This window comes from Mirounga leonina, unplaced genomic scaffold (genome assembly GCF_011800145.1).
Source record: "Mirounga leonina isolate KUSES-001 unplaced genomic scaffold, KU_Mleo_1.0 Mir_101595, whole genome shotgun sequence".
Classification (NCBI taxonomy): domain Eukaryota; kingdom Metazoa; phylum Chordata; class Mammalia; order Carnivora; family Phocidae; genus Mirounga; species Mirounga leonina.
Window position 1 is genome coordinate 7529961 of NW_023270158.1, and position 14009 is coordinate 7543969.

At 40.5% G+C, this 14009-nt stretch overlaps 1 long non-coding RNA gene across 2 annotated transcripts; it reads left to right on the forward strand.

The window, feature by feature from the left end:
• Nucleotides 1-3165: 3165 nt before the first annotated feature.
• On the forward strand, nt 3166-12275 carry LOC118005187. Of its 2 annotated transcripts, XR_004677785.1 has the most exons (5): nt 3166-3250; nt 4261-4356; nt 5545-5715; nt 7197-7285; nt 12147-12275. It is a non-coding gene; the product is annotated as an uncharacterized LOC118005187 (long non-coding RNA). The 2 variants fall into 2 exon arrangements; XR_004677783.1 differs by lacking the exon at nt 12147-12275 and having other exon boundaries at nt 7197-7354.
• The last annotated feature ends 1734 nt before the right edge of the window (nt 12276-14009 follow it).

Here is a 14009-nt window from a genome sequence, read left to right on the forward strand (position 1 = left end):
AAAAATATTAAAAGGTTTGAACATGTGATTAACTAGAATCATAAATTATTATGAAACAATATCCATTTAACCAAAGTGACAATAAAAGATATTAAAGGCAAATATAAAAGGTTACATAGTAGTGAGCAAAATTTAGCTTTTTTAATATTAAGACTCAGTTTTTGTTTTTATTTTTGTTTTGACTCCGTTTTTTTTTTTTTCTAAGTAATCAAAGACCTGACAAACAGGAAATTATTTTGGCAAAACATAGAGTCCTTGTTTTTTAGGCAGATAAATTTATTTTATGTATGTATGTATGTATTTGACAGAAAGAGAGAACAAGTGCACAAGCAGGGGGAGCAGCAGAGGAAGAGGGAGCACCACTGAGCAGCGAAGGCAGATGCTTAACCGACTGAGTCACCCAGGTGCCCCTAGGCAGATAACTTTAAAGGTAAAGAAAAACTTCTGTTTACAATTTCTTATTAAGAGCAGACCAATAGTTCAAGAAAACTTTGTCCTTTTAATAAAGAGAAAACACTATTTTCATTTTTGGCATTAAAATTCATTTACTTACTGAAAATTATCTTAATCTTAGCCAGTATTGACCACACATAAATTCCTTTCAAAAGGTTCCTTTTTTTTTTTTTTTTTTTTAAAGATTTTTTTATTTATTTATTTGACAGAGAGAGTGGGAGAGGGAGAAGCAGGCTCCCTGCAGAGCAGGGAGCCCGATGCGGGACTCGATCCCAGGACCCTGGGATCATGACCTGAGCTGAAGGCAGTCGCTTAACCAACTGAGCCACCCAGGCACCCCCAAAAGGTTCCTTTTGTATAAACCCTCTACAACTTTTTTTACATTCACATTTTGCCCTCAGTTTTCCCTCTTTAAATAACCAGGCTCATTTTAGGACAAAATCATTTTATTTTCCTCAACTCAATAAAAATGTATTTCTATTCCTTATACTACTTCTTACCAAAAACACGTCTTATTTTCCTTGCATACAGAGTTGTTCCCCTTATTTCCAGTATTCTCATTTACATTTATTAGAATTCATAACTTTTTAAAAACTTAATTTCTAGTGAAAACTAGTAAGCAGTTGTGAGCCATCTGTTACACCATTATTCTTTACATTAGCAAATTTATGGAATACATTTCATAATTTCTAGAAATGTGCTTTTTCATAGTATAATTTTGCAATAAAACATAAACCAGGTTTACTAATAGACCCATATTTATCTTTAGTTTCTCTGTGATAAGATAAAAACAGATAAACTTATGTTTAGTACTTGATGGTTTATTATTTTGTCTTATTTGGAGATGATTTAGGTATTCAATAAATTTAACTTAACTCATTATTTAACTTAGCAAAATTTTTAAAGTTTCAGGTTACCAAAGATTTTGAAACTACTTAGAAGTTTACTTATAAACCTTTTACCTTATTTACATCTATTTAAACTACTTGTTCTTAACAATTACATTTAGATTACCCACAAAACTTTATGAGGCATCAGACAAAGTCAACCATTACTCTGGTTTTCTAGACAAATTTTGCAACAGAGATAACGGACTTATTTGACTTGCAGTGAACACAGGCAGACTACAAGTTAACTCTAAAAATGTGTATTTTAATTTAACCGACAACTTTAAATTAGCTTTCATATTGAATACTTTCCCAGATCATGTGAACTTGAAAAACATTTGGGTTAGTTTTTGTCTTTCTGAATTTTATATGCCCAATCTTACAAGCACTTGCCTTCAAACTGACTACATAGATCTCTTTTACAAGTTAATTTTAGCAATACTGTTAGGAGTTAGTTGAACAGTTAGGTAGTCAGGGCCAGGGTCCCCAACAAGAAAATATGGAGTTAGGACAGCTAAAATAAAACACTAACATCCTGTTTTACAGCTTACACAGGACCACATTAGTATTTTGCTTTGCAGCCTTTGCAGAAATGACTTCTGCAAAACGTCCTAAAATAAGGCAATTAACCACAAAGCATTTGTCACTATCACGGGCAAGGGGCAATTAAGACATAAGCCTCCAGATGTGAGCAAAAAAAAGACCATCAGCACAGAGACATTAACCTAATAGATAGACAGATATGTGACCAAAGCCCTGATTGCTTAAGAAAGTTCTGCAAAAGAGCTCATAAAAACCCCTAAACTTAGAAACTCCGAGGGCAACCCTCTCGGGCCCTCCTCCCTCTCCAGGAGCTTTATACTCTTGCTCAACAACTTTGCTTTGCTGCCCACCACTCTTCTTCTGGTCTACCTCTTCATTCTTCGAAGCAGCGTGACCAAGAACCTCAGGCACTAAGGGGACAAAAATCCTGTAACATTTACATGAGCAACCTGTATACTTTGAACCTAGAGATTAGGCTGCAGTGCTTCCTGTAAATCTTGTAGGGAAAGGGAAGTTACAACAGGCAGATGAAGCTGGGTTTTAAGAAGGGAAATTTACGTTGGATGTGGACATTTATTTTTAAGTCGTAAGTCTAATTTCCATTATTTCATCTTGTCAAGGTGGTCCCTAAGGCTAGCTAATCTACTAATAAGACAGTTGAGAGCTGTCTCTTAAAAAAAAGTTTTTAATATAGTCAATTTAAAGTCTCCATCCTTCAGCCATTGAGTAGGATGTATTAATAAACCAATAAGCCTTAATGGTTTAACCAGAGATGCAAGGCATCCAAAGAGGGGTTAGATGACACAGCATCCATGATTCAAAAGTTTACTCCCAAAATTCATCTGAGAAAGCAAAGGTCTTCCTTGCACATAAGGTAAGGATGGTGTAGGGAAAACTGTGTCTCTGGTCCTCACAAAATCGTGAGATGCCTCCAATTACAGACCTGCTCATCTGTGACACTGGGCGAGTGCTCCTGGAATAGGACTTTCCAGCACTCACAAGCAACGGAGGTTGAGATGACAAGAGTTCCTCTGGGCCAGAACCTCTCATGACAAACTTCCCACAGCCAGACAGAGAGAGCGAGCCTCGGATCTCAGTCTATTTGACTGGTCACCCAGTGCACTCGAGAAAGTGCACCCTCTGAATGGTAGAGACCAAAGAGAATATTCTCACTGGTCACAAAGCCAAGCTCTTGAAAGAGGACTTCAACTACCTCCATTTTGACCTCAAACTTTCTAATTGATTAAGTTTTTCTTTCTGGCTTATCTCTTCACTCAGGCAAAAGACCCTGAGGGCAAAGCAGCAAGACCCTGCCTGTGCTTGACTTCAGGACAATGATCGACTTGACCTTCACGGCCCACCTGCAGGTACCCACCCGCCTTTGCCCCACATTTTCCTGATATAAACCTGGAAGTATTTTTAGCACTTTGGAGACAGTCTCTGAGACGCTAGTCCACTGTCTTCTGGGTGTTGGCCTCACTGAAATAAATTCCTTTCTTGTTTCACCACCACTACCTTCTCTGCCTTTGGATTTTGTCAGTGGTGAGTGGCCAAACCTGTTCTGTTTGGGACCCCCGGAGCCAGGTGCTCTTGCACTCCTGTGCCCCAGCTGTACTCTTAAGACATAGAACATGACTGGGTGCCTGGGTGGCTCAGTTGGTTAAGCATCCGACTCTTGATTTCAGCTCAGGTCATGATCTCGGGGTCATGGGATCAAGCCCCGTGTTAAGGCCCAAGTTGGGCTCCACACTCAGCGGGGAGTCTGCTTGGGATTCTCTCCCTCTCCCCCTCTCCCACTCATGCTTTCTCTCTCAAATCTTAAAAAAAACCCACACAGAACAAGAGGAAAGGGCACATCTTTTATATGCACATTACAAGCCTTGGCTAGGCCTTGGGTCTCTTGGGGCCACAGCCACACTAATACTTAGGAGGGAAGTGCAGCAGGGTTAGGGATTGTGTGTTATTTTACAGTGTATCTCATTGCACGGAAGTTTTCTTGAGGTTCAGGGGTGACCTAGTGTCAATCTAACCTGTTCTGTGACCAACTTACCGTAACATGGGAGCCTTCTTGAGGTGGTGAGCACTCTAACAGCTTTTAAGTGTTCGACCTGTGCCCACCAATTTTGCAGCTTTGGCTTCCAACATGTTCCTTAGCAACAGCCTTACCTCATGTGGGGATTAAAGGACACCAAAGACAGACAAAGGAAAACAGAGACCATCTCTGGGAGGAAATGGATCAGTAACCAAAGAGCACTCTACCAAATGTAGCCAAAGTGTAACCTAGCCAAAGGAACTAGTTCCACAAGTATTTTCTCCTGCTAAATTCAGAAAGAGAGAAAAAGGTCTCTCACCACTATGGTTCCATTTGCCTCCACAGATAGAGATTCCAGGAGGCTGACATGGTAAGAAATCTTACCTGCTACTGGCTGAATGTCAGAAGTCCCAAGGATCTCTCAGCTGCAGCAGTGTCAGGGTAAGAGGTGTCCAGCGAATTCAAGTATCTTGTGGATTATATCATGTTGGGGAGAAAGAATTTCCTTTGCCCTTTAAGACCCTCTAGCTTGGAGGTGCGTGGGTGGTGCAGTTGATTAAGCATCCTGCTCTTGGTTTTGGTTCAGGTCGTGATCTCATGGTTGTGAGATCAAGCCCGGCGTCTGGCTCCACACTCAGCGTGGAGTCTACTTGAGAGTCTCTCTCCCTCTACCCCTCTCCTCCACCCTCCTGCTCATGGTCTCTCTCTCAAATGAATAAATAAATCTTTAAAGTATTTTTTTATTTTTATTTTTTTTTTAAAGATTTTATTTATTTATTTGAGACAGAAAGAATGAGAGAGAGAGAGCACATGAGAGGGGGGAGGGTCAGAGGGGGAAGCAGACTCCCCGCCGAGCAGGGAGCCCGATGCGGGACTCGATCCCGGGACTCCGGGATCATGACCTGAGCCAAAGGCAGTCGCTTAACTGACTGAGCCACCCAGGCACCCAATAAATAAATCTTTAAAAAAAAAAAAAAAAGACCCTCTAGCTGGACTAAGAGTCAAAGTGACATGAGACAGATTAATAGAAGAAAATCAAATTTGGGGCGCCTGGGTGGCTCAGTCCATTAAGCAGCTACCTTCGGCTCAGGTCATGATCCTGGGGTCTTGGGATCGAGCCCCACATCTGGCTCCCTGCTCAGCGGAGAGCCTGTTTCTCCCTCTCCATTTGCCTTCCACTCTGCCTACTTGTGCTCTCTCTCTCTCTCTCTGTCAAATAAATAAATAAAATCTTTAAAAAAAAAAAAAGAAAAAAAAGAAAATCAAATTTAATAGCAAACATACAGGGAATCCATCCAAGCAGGGAGCCCGATGCAGGGCTGGATCCCAGGACCCTGGGATCATGACCTGGGCCGAAGGCTTAATGACTGAGCCACCCAGGCGCCCCTGTATTTAAAATCTTCTTGAATCAGTTAAGATGCTTTTACCTGTGAATAAGAATATCCAACTAAAAGTGGCAGATATAACAGGAAGTTTCATTGTCTTACCTAACAAGAAGTTTAGAGGTAGATGGTCATCCCAGCTAAACAGTGTTGTCAGTGACCCAGGCTCTTTCCATCCCTATATGTTGTCATTCTCAGCATGTTCGCTTTTGTCTAGTGCTTAATGGCTGCAATATGGTCTCCACAGCTCCCATAGCCTATGAAATGACAGGAAGGAAGAAGTGGGAAAGAAAGCTCTCCTTGAATATCCTGCTTTCATCCGGATGGAAAATCTTTCTAGACGCATCTAAAGAAGAGTGCTGCTGAAGGGTTCGCTGACCAAACCTGGGCCACATGGCCAGCGCTACCAGCAAGGAGGGTGAGAGAGAGAGTATCTGGTATTTTTAGCCTCTATTATAAGAGGCAGACCCTGCCAGAAGGTAAAAGAGAGAGAGGAATAGCTTTTTGGTAAGCAACCAAACCTGTGTGCCGATTCATATTTTGGGAGAATGTTCCTCAATCTAAAAACCTGTGATGTTACCAAAGTTCTATGAGCATTCTAAATAGCTATCTCTTCTCTATATTTCCCGTTTTTTAAAGATATTTTATCTATTTATTTGAAAGGGAGAGAGAAAGGGAGAGAGAGAGCACATGAACTGGGGGTGGGGGGGGAAGAGCAGAGGGAGAGGGAGAAGCAGACTCCCTGATGAGCAGAGAACCCGACTTCGGGCTCCATCCCAGGACCCTGGGATCATGACCTGAGCAGGGGGGCTTGTAAGGTGGATCAGGGCAGACTTAGAGACTTAGAAGGCAGACACTTAACCGACTGAGCCACAGTAGCTCACATATTGGCAATCTATATGTTTGTTGCTCTTTGGGCCATTCAAAAAGATCACCACGGGGCATCTGGCTGGCTGTCAGTAGAGCATGCGACTCTTGATGTCAGGGTTATGAGTTCAAGCCCCACATTGGGCTTGTAGTTCAAATGTTTGTGGTTTATAATGTGATCCAATCATTAACCATTCTTTTTCTTTTGTTTCCATAGGAATGTCTCTTATTTAAAACCTGATTGCTTGAACCATAGGCCTAACTTTGAGAACACAATTGCATCACTGCCTCCTGAAATGAATTTAACTGAACTAACTTATTGCAGGGGCTGGTTCAACAAGACAGAATGATCTACCTGATTAACTTTTATATGTGAAACTTAAGGGAAGTTTCAGAGGAGGAAACTGTAGGGGCCAAGGGCAGTATGCCCCAAGATGGGCCACTTTGGCATGAACATTATTTTGAGTCAAAAGCAATCAAAACCCAGCATATTCAAGAAAAGCTCTTTACCTCCCCCTCAACTGCTTGTTGGTTCCAGGAAGAGAGCTATTTACAGAGATTCCTCTCTACCCAAGAAACTTACCCACGTAATAGGGCAACTTTGTTTTTCAAACACCTCCTCTCACCTTCCTGCTAATGATCTTTCTCCCCTTTGTATCCTCAGACCCCTATCCTGCTCCTGAGCTCATATAAACCTCATGTTGTTTGACTATCTTTGGGATTTGCATGTCTGTTGATTCCATACTTATGAAATTAAATTTGATTTATTCCTGTCAATCTTTCTCATGTCAGTTTGATTCTTGGTCCAGTTAGAAGGACCTGGAAGAGCAGAAGAAATTTTTCCTCCCTGACACAGCCTTTCCAATTTACTCATGATATACTCAGCTGGGCTAAAAATGTAGCTTTCTTATTTCTCTAAGTCTGCCCTGATCTACCTTACAAGCTCCCATATTCTCGGTGGAAGCTGGGAGGAGGGACAAGATCAAGTCTAATTTGTTAACCTGAATTCAAGCTTATAAAATGTCTTTGTAGGTAAACAGTCTCTACTTGGATGACTCTGTGAAGAACTCAGCCAGTCAGATTTCCACCCTCCCTCTACTCCTCTCCAAGAAGACATCCAGGTGTGTGAGGGAGGGATGTGGCTTTTATGACCTCAAAGTGGCAAAGGGCATATGTTAATCCTCCCAAAGAAAAGCAGAATCCAGACCGCCCCACTTCTGTCTTCTGCTTTCCCAGCAGCCTAGCTAACCTACTTCCTTCCCCAGTACTTCAGCCTGGAAGGAAGAGATCAGGACAACTGTGTCTTGTGATCTTCCTCCCAAACACCACTCCCCCATTTCCCTGTAACTGATCCAGAATTGCTTTTCCCCTCATTCTTTACAGCCTGGAGGAGTCTCCCTTCTATTCTGCACACAGGCCCTATGTATTAAAAAGGAAGCTTTGTCATTTAGAAATCCCTTTCTCCAAAAAGCCTGGGTTTTATGTACATTGTCTTACTAAAAAGTTAGGTGAAGAAAATCAGCTTTGAAATCGGCCTCTCTCTTATGAGCAGCACCTGTCTGTCCTTCCTTTCTTGGGACAGTAAACTTGATGACTCTGTCAGAAGGCTAATAGGACATGGGATTTAAAGGGGGGGGGGAATCAAAATGCGTTGATTTTATTCCTATAAAATATGTTCCCCAGAGAAGTGAAATTGGATGAACTAAAGAAAAGAGATTCATTTTCTTGGGTGCTTGTGAGCTCCATCTCTTTTTCTTCATAGAGACAAAGTATAACTTTCAAAAACATGACCCTAATGAAAATATAGAATGAATACATGTCACAGGTTTTATGCATTAATGAGGGAAGCAGGAGAATGGTAAATACGGTACAAAGGAGAATTTGAAAGACAGATTTATAGGTTCATAAAGGAAAAGGATGCTGAAATAAGTTTGCTAAATTAGAAGCAAAATAGGACAATAAATCCAGAACCTCTGCACAGAAATCTTTGGCATCTCTCCTGGACAAAAACCTACAAGTTAACATGTCTGAGCTTTAACCAAGCAACTGTGCATTCCTCTGAAGAACTAAATATTCCTTTGGTGGGCCTGTTAGATAAAGACCTTGAAATAAAGCTTTAGTCCAAGGTTCAAAGGACAAGCAGTCATCCTTTTGCTTTGGTTCCAAGTGTTAAGTAACTTTTCTTAACATAATCAAATGTTGCATACATCCCACCCACCTTAAGGTAACCTTTGTAACCTTAAGGGTTACAAACCCAGTATGGTGGGAGTTGATGAAATAAAGGGCCGTGAATGGATTTATAAAGAGCCTATAGAAATAAAAGATGTGGTTTAAAGCAAGGCCAGTTTTCTACCTTAGAGATACAAGTGAATAGGTATCTTTAAAAACCTAAAATTGTGATGTTGCTCCAAACCTGCAGATTTTAGAGATACCTTTTTACTCACAAATTACCCTTTCCTGAGAATCATAATCTAAATATATTTAATTAAGCATAAATGATCCCATTACCAAAGCAGATTAATCTGGTAAATGAAACCATAAGGGCATGTGATTATTTTTCAATCATAGGTTACATAGGTTACTACAGCCCATGTAATGTATGCTAGCCTATTCGTTTACTGAAGTGACAAACATTATTTCATCAATCAGGCATATTCAGAGTTGGCTTAACTTTAAGGAATTTCGCATAGTTCACATATAAACCACTCTCCAACTGATAGTAGTTTCCAAAACAGATCTGATTTTTAAAAATTTCATAACAGCTCATTTGTAATACCATCCTCCCTATTCAGATGGTTATTGAAGTATCCTCTTGGTTAGAGAGCAATGAAAGGAAATGAATATTATAAAAGAACAAAGCCTACTCTGAGTAGCAGTTTCCCCATGGAATTTCATTTTCTGAGTAGAGCCCAAGATCATCTGATTAAAAAGCTCAAATCTTCTAAAACTTTCTCTTGATGTCTGCGATGTGTGTAACATGAGCACGTTTCCATATTAAGGTTATTCAGCTGTGGAAAACACAAGAACTCGCACAAAGCTTTCCCTTTAAAAGTTGGAGATATCTAAGACGGCACGTTGGTGTAGCAATGAGAAATCTTTAAATGTTGGTCACCAACTGTTTGGCAGTGGGTTTTGTTTGTTTTGTTTTGTTTTGTTTTTCTTTTTGTCCTGCAAGAAAGCAAAGACAAACATTTTGGAAAGCACTGTAACTTAAAGGCATGACCAAAGCTAAGAAATTTAAGTAAGCGTGTCACAGAAACACAGGAACATAGATTTTGTTAGCTAATCCAAACAGATAATTAATCATGTTCCTGACAGTGTGGAATGCAGATTTGCCTGCTATTTGCAGAAACTTTAGCAGGCAGGCCAAGAGCTTTCTTGGAATCTGGAGTGGCTTGAGGAGCTATAAGACAGTGATTTCAAGATCTACAGATTTCTTGAACCAGTAAAATTTCAAAATAATGTTGCAGACCAACACGGTGTTAACTTATTTTGGCAAATAATAATATTGGGGGGGAAATCTTAATATTTGTAATTGACATCCAGTTATGAACTGGTCTCAAAAAACCCATTTTGGGGTTGGGTTTGGGTGTTTTGTTTTGTTTTGATGGCAGTTCATAATTGGATTCACCAGTAGATATGGGGTCAAGATATCTTTAGGGTAACTTAGCTTCTTTCTAAAACCTTTCATTAGTGACTAACAAGCACATTGAAGTACCTGCCATCCATGGCTGATCAAAATGAATGCTACTCCTGAGAAGGGGGAGTGTGACAGGATTAGACTTTGGCTCTAGATAAGGTCTTGGTTCTTGAGAGTTCTTCTTAGAGATCATCTTGTCTTAAGGAGGATTTTTTTCAAATGGTGAGGAGATAGGAGATTTAAACATTGACCAGATTCTGACTGGGGCATTTATTCAGCTTTCTTCTGACCTACATGACCTTTAAACAAAAATCAAGTCAAATTCCTTGAATGTCTATTACTAAGAGTATTGTGCTAAGCTCTGGGGCAAAATTTCTCAAACTTAAAGTCTTAATAAATAGAGCCTCAGAACTTATCAAAAGGGCAGACTTCTGTGTTTCAGGACCGAATGAAGTCTGAGATGGCAGCCCTGGAATCCCAGTTTTTAACACGTATAATGTGATTTTGATGCACATGGTCCATGGACCCCATCTTGAGAAACATTGTTTTAGGAACTCTAAGGAAGTCAGTAACGGCACACTAGCTAATTCAGATCACCCCTCCTGCTGAACATAATTTACTAAAAATTTAGAAGCATCAAAACGCTAACAAAATATTGACAAATTCCAAGGGTGAGACCCAGAAGAGAATGGAAATCCAGAGGAGTGAGCCTGGTCATTTTTGGACATGTTTACCTTACAGTCATTAGCTGATCCTGAAGAGACAGTTGAGAGGGTTAGCTGTCTTTTTAGCAACCTTGTGGGATTAGGGGGACAAAAGTCAGATCAGGACCTGACAAGGGTGGAGACCTGGTAAACCATTCCCCATTCCACATGCACACACTCCCCCCAGGAGTAAGGGTGAACTGGAAAAGGCTTGCTTGAAAAAAATCTCAAATCTTGAACTTGAACTAAAGTGATCCTGGAAAAAGCAAATGACTATTCTGTCTAGGAGAAAACCTATGAAATTCAATGATAAAAATTATCAATCCAAAAGGAGGCAAGGAAGGAAAGAAAACAGAACACAGGACAGAAGAAGAGTCGTGCATAAGAAGATGGTAGATTTGAATACAATTATACCAGCAATTACATTGAATATAAATGGAAGGAATTTTCCAGTGAAAAAACAAAGATTGTGAGATGGAAAACAAACAAAATCCAACTATGTGTTGTTTAAAGAGCTACATTTAAAACATAAGAATAAAGAAAGGTAGAAAGTAATGACAAACATTTTCCCCACAATTACTAATGAAAAGATATAGCTATATTAATATCACACAAAATAGACTTCAAAGCAAAAGGCATTATTAGAAATAAAGCAAGTCATTTCTTTTTTTTAACATATTTATTTATTTAAGATTTTATTTATTTGAGAGAGAGACAGACATAGTGAGAGAGAGCAAGAGCAAAGAGGAGAGGGAGAAGCAAGCTCCCCGCTGAGCAGGGAGCCCGATGCAGGGCTCAATCCCAGGACCCTGGGATCATGACCCAAGCCAAAGGCAGACGCTTAACCGACTGAGCCACCCAGGCACCCCAAAGCAAGTCATTTCTTTTTTTTTCTTAAGAAAAGATTCAATTTACCAGAAAGATAGAACAATTTTAAATTTCTATGTAGATAATAACATGGCTTTAAAATACATTAAATAAAAATTGATAATACAAAAAGGAGAAGGCAGTTCTCAGTTATAGTGGGAGATTTTAATACAACTTTCTTATTAACAAGTAAACCAACAGACAAAAAGACCAGGATACTCTCCACAACCTACTTCAGGTATGACCATGGAGAATAATGAACAAGGACAAAGCTAAAGTCCAGAGAGGACCAGGTCTAGGGCATTCCTCCCAGAATGCATAACCAAGGTCTGACACAAGGATTCCTTTACCCCAAGACAGGGAATCTGCATTTCTTGTTCAACACAGTATATCATTTCTATGCACCTGTGACTGCTAAATGCTTTCCATTCTTCCCCTTCCAAAATGGGAATTCTCACTGTAGGTAACCTGTTCCCACTCCACATTATATACTGAAAGCTGAGTAATGGTGGAGGAATTACATTCTGTTACTATATATACTGCTGGAGCTAGACCTGATGGAGAGGAGTACACACTACCCAGAGATGCTAGACTTTATTTTATATTCAGTGAATGGATTATACTTTGGGCTGTCTCTTGAGGGGAGATAGGAATGCATTCTATGTGTGTAAATAAGGGTATGCATGAATATTTAGATGGCCAGGGCTTTGGAAATGTCAGTTTGCTAATTGTTCCCTGTGTCCATTTTCCCTTTCTACATTTTAGTAACAGAGCCCCTCTGAGTGTGAGCTCATCACATGGTTGCCCAGCAAGATACTACATTTTCCAGTCTCCCTTGAAGGTATGTGTGGTCATATGACTGAGTTTGGACCAATGGGATATGAGCAGAAGTGATGTGTATTTATCTTTAATAAAGATGAAGCTTTCTTGGAGTGCCTGGCTCGTTCCTTTGGTAGAGCATTCTCGGGGTTGTGAGTTCGAGCCTCACATTAGGTGTAGAGATTACTTAAAAAATTTAAAAATTAAAAAAAAAACTTCAAAAAAGATGAAGCTTCTTGCCTGGATTCGCACCACCACCACCCCGTGCTGCCCCAGTTGGGAAATGACAATGATTGGAACAATTCCTCGAGTCCTAAGAGGGATGCTGAGAATGGCAGAACTGAGAATGGCTATCAGCCTAGGTTCCTATGTCTTAATGCAACAGAGCTGCCCTGCAGGCCCTGAACTGTTACATAAGAAAGAAAGAAGTTCATGACATGTATCAGCTATTGTGCTTTGGGGTTCCTTCGCTACAGCGGTTTTGCTTGTATCCTAACTAACACAGAGACGTGTTTCAGAGTAACAAAGGTCGGTGGGAAAGGTGAGAAAGAGGAGGAAGCAGTTGTTGGGATCCTTAATAGCAAGCTCAGGAGTCAGAATTTGAGGGGTTTGGGGAGGTGAAACACTGCAGAGGGACCGGGCGGGTGGTGCTATTGGTGGGGGGGTGGGGAGGGAAGCTAATTAAATGGCTTTAGCTACCTCATGTGATTTTTATAATTCTTTATCTCCAGGAAAAAAATAATTCTGTATCTCCAGGCATATCTTTCTCCAGAATTCCATGCTCTTATTTCCAAGGGCTGGCCAGAATTTCTCTCTGGAGGTCTAATAGGCTCCTCAAACTCAACATTTCAAAGCCTAGCATTCTTCCCCAGAGAGCCTTTTCTTCTTATATTCCCTGTTCTGGTTAATCATTGCTCCCTTCAATACCACTCTTCACTTAGTTGTCCTCACTAGAAGCTAGGGTAACCCTAGATTCCTCCATCATCACACCCAATTTCTCATAGAGAAAGTTTACTTCCGTTCTTTTTACTCATTTGACTATTCTCATTGCCAATGCCTTGATTTGGGTCTCCATTATCTCTTACCTCAAATGTTGCAGTATCCTCCTTTCTAACTGATCTTTCTGGTTTCAGTTTCCCCCATGCTTCACATTGCTCTCAAGGCTGTTTACCCAAAACACAAACTTAACCGTGTCACTTCACCTGTTTGTACACTTTCTCCCATTTCCTATAAGCCAAGGAGCCCAGGCTTATAGGAAATGTACTGTACAGATGAGTACAGATCTGGTCCCTTTTGAACCCCTATCAAGCCCCTCAGTGCACTGTAGGCCCTGAGCACACTGGGCCTTGGCAGTGTTCTCTGCCTGGAAAGTTCTTGTCCTGTCCTTACTTAATGGACTCATACTCAGCCTTCAAAACTCAGCTTAAATATGGCTCATTGGAAAATTTTTCCAGGACCCTCTGGCTTAGTTGCTTAGTTATTCCCACCTCAATAACTGATAAGTGAATGAATTAATTAAGGATAGAATACTAAGAACTGAATCCCAAAGAACACACCTAGCAGAAAAGCAGACAATTTTAGAAGTATAGAATTTTACAACTGGAAAGGGAACTTACAGATTTTTTTTTTTAAGATTTTATTTATTTATTTGAGAGAGACAGAGAGTGAGAGAGAGCACGAGCCAGAGGAGGAGGGGCAGCGGGAGAGGGAGAAGCAAACTGCCCGTGGAGCAGGGAGCCCTATGTGCTAGGGCTTGATCCCGTGACCCTGAGATCATGACCTGAGCCAAAGGGAGATGCTTAACCAACTAAGCCA